Source organism: Olea europaea, unplaced genomic scaffold (assembly GCF_002742605.1).
Source record: "Olea europaea var. sylvestris unplaced genomic scaffold, O_europaea_v1 scaffold3053, whole genome shotgun sequence".
Taxonomy (NCBI): domain Eukaryota; kingdom Viridiplantae; phylum Streptophyta; class Magnoliopsida; order Lamiales; family Oleaceae; genus Olea; species Olea europaea.
Genome location: NW_019249230.1, coordinates 17,383 through 21,065, shown reverse-complemented (window position 1 = coordinate 21,065; position 3,683 = coordinate 17,383).

Below are 3,683 nucleotides of genomic sequence, written 5' to 3'. Positions count from 1 at the left end.
AGGGAAAGTTTGAGTTGTTGAGCAATTAAAAATTTGTCCAAAAGCTTCTGAAAATAATTCTTTATACAAGGTACTATAAGATGACTTATCTCACTTTAGTTGTATCTTGTTGTATTTGCTTATTTGATTATAACAATACCAGTAGGGAATACACAAGTCCAAATTTTAGTTTTACTTATTATAATAAAGTCCTATACCTTATGTAAAATTGAGGAACTCTTGCATGGCTAAAATGAGTACAATAATTCGCTTATTTTCCTTTCACTAGTACACGATTCTGAAGACCTAATTTGATCTAAAAATTATGTCATCATCTACCTAAAGTGACAAATGAAAGTGAGGATTTTTAGAGACATGAAGCCAACCAAATACATCAAGCTAAGGGACAATATTTTCTTGCACTCCCAAGTACAAGAAACCGCCACCCCTATCCTTGGATCTCCGTAATTTCATATAAAAGATATTTCGTAGTAAATCGAGTCATTTCCTTTAAAAGTTGTAGGACAGTTTACTAGAACTATTTTTGACGTCTAGTTTAGAAAATAACTTTAAAATAATTTGTAGAAATGACAAAATTGCTCGTAGTAACTTTAAAACTTTGTCACAACATATTTTTTTTTTCATGAAACAATTTTGTGCGATTTAAATGAAAACTTTTACAGTTTACTTGGATTGAAGTTTATTTATTTATTTATTTTTACCAAACATGACTTTAGAATTTGTCCATTTCTTTAATTGATATTTTAATTATAGAGACATATCAATATGTCTCTTGAAATAAAACAATTTTTTTTTTCTTTGTTGGGGCTTAGCCCCATCTATAGCTGTTACTTTCATATCTCAAATCATAGAAAATTTTGTTACTCCTTACACCCAAGTACTTGTATTTATTTAGCAAAATTTTATATTATAAAATGCATGACACGCAACTTTCCACAATTCATACAAATGTTAAGATGATCTCTACAAGTGTCATAGGAGCTTAACTTAGTCAAAGGAAGTGCTTGTCTTGGACACATTTCTAGCCTCAATTTAACTTAAGAATCCAATCCTAGAGACTAGAGTTTGTAACAAAATTATCTACTTAAAATACTAAATTTCCATAAAAATTTGCACTTTCTTATACCAAACTAGCTTATCTACATAATGTCCCAAATTGTGACAATGATCAACTGGAATTCTGGACAAATCATGTAATACAATATAAGTCAAAAAGTGCCATCAACTGTAAGACAAAATGGACATGATAAAGGCTGAATTTTTGTCATGGAAATGCCTGAAGATCTCGCCCTCACATGAATTTTGTGGTGAAACTTGACAAGTGGCATTGGGTGGTCTCAATAACTTTCTTTTTTCATAAAAAAAAAATGGCATTTTGTAAATTTTTCTCGTAAAAAATTTTCGTTCGAAATATATTTGGAAAAGTCGTGACGTGAGCTACATGATGAGTTTTGAATTGTAAAAAACCGATGCTCGTAGCTCTTAGCATTAGAACAAATCATGTGTTTTAATATTATAATAATGTCACTAACGTATAGAATATAATATAAGATACATGATACTACAAAATCCACTAAGTGTTAGAATTTAAATATAATTATTTTCATTTCAATGTACCTATTTAAAGCTAGGTGCTATCGCCATAATTTTTGAGTGTTACCGTGGTACACCTGGCGATACCACTTCATTTCTAGGTGTTATTGGCATATTATCGAAAAAATTCTCGTAAAGTGATATCTTGAATTTTTGGGAGAATTAGCATTATAATTCTCCACCCTTATAAGAATTTCATCCTCGAAATTCATGTGAACAGCCCGGGGAATTTTCCTCTAGCATTTCATTTTCTTGTTCCCATGTTTCTTTTCTAAACGTATGCACTTTTCCATAAAACTTTGACTAATGAAATTTTTTATTTTGTAGCTGTTTCTTGTTTTAAGATATAATTTCTACGGGTCTTTCTTTGCATGTCAAAGTTTTCTTGTATATTCATAGGGGATTGCGGTAAGTATGTGTGATGGGTCAGGTATTAATTTCTGCAATGTTGATATGTGAAATACATTATGAACCCTACCTAATGTTTATGGTAATTCTAACTGATAAGCTACAGAACCAACTTTATTTTCTCAATCTCAAAAAGGTCCAATATACCTTGAAGTCTCTTAATTTTGCAATTGTAATAAAAACGTTATCGCTAACTTCAAATTCTAAGGGTCGGCGTCCTTTATTAGCATAACTTTGTTGCCTATATTGTGTTGCAACAATACTTTTCTTAAACTTTTCTATTACTTGAATAATTTCTTGTACCATTTTCGGCTCTAAAATTTTTTGTTCTCCTACTTGATCCCTATATAGTGGTAATTTGCATTTTCTTTCATATAACGCTTTGTACGGGGGCATACCAATTGAGGACTGATATCTATTATTATAAGCAAATTCGATCAACGATAAATGAATATCCCAATTTTTTGAAAACTCTAGTATATTAGCCCTTAACAGTTTGTATCGCCTGTTCACTATGCCCATCAGTTTGCGGGCAAAAAGTCGTACTAAAATGCAACTTAGTAGCTAACATTTGGTGCAATCTCTTTCAAAAATATGAAACAAAGCAGCGATTTCTGTCCAAAAATTATCGAAACGGGGACACCATGTAGTCTAACTATTTGTCATATAACAAATTAGCGTACTGCTCCATTTTATAAGTAATCTTTATTGGCAAAAAATGTGCCAACATTGTTAATCTATCATCTTTTTGATCTTCTTTGATCATTTTTAACAGAGTTGATTGAATTGTTGTACTCATCAATCTCTCGTCGCCAGACGTCGAGATCTCCAATTTAAAATTTTCAAATTCCTTATTTAATTCTCTTGACCTTTTTGGTTTTTCCAGTTCAAAGTATCGGCTACTACATTGGCTTATCCTAAGTGATAGTTGATCTTACATCAGTAATGGCTAACTAATTGTCGCCATCTCCATGACGTAAGTTTAACTCATTTTGCATAAAGAAATATTTCACTCTTATGATTTGTATATGGATTATTCCATATGTACCAAATGGGGTCGCCCTCTCTCACAAATGCATGCGGGCCTGTGTGAATTTAAAAATACTGACATGTGATCCCCACCCTCTGTTGTGAGTAATAAGTAAAAAATTCGGTACGTGTAACACTGTACTCTGTATATATCTCAAACTTTTTCCATATAACTAATGTCTTCAAATTTTTAATGCAAAGACAATTGCTACTAATTCTAGCATTCATCCGTCCATTTTAATGGAATATTCTTGTGGGTTAACTTTGTCATTAGCATATCAATATTTGAAAAAAATTTCATGAACCTACAATAATATCTGACAAGTCCTAGAAAACGTCTTACTTTTGTAGGTGGTGTTGGGCGCTGCCACCATGTAATAGCCTCAATTTTGCTAAGATCTACCAAAATTCCTTCTTTTTATCACTTATGTCCTAGAAACGCCACTTCTTCCATACAAAATTCACATTTCTTAAATTTATTGTAAAGTTTATTTTCTCTTAATATCTATATTGTCCTTCAGTATTTATCAAGTTGTTCTCTTATTCTTGAATAAATTAATATATCGTCTATAATACAATCACAAATTTATCCAAGAAATCTTTAAACACATCCATTAAATCAATAAATACGGCTGGCGCATTGATTAATCCAA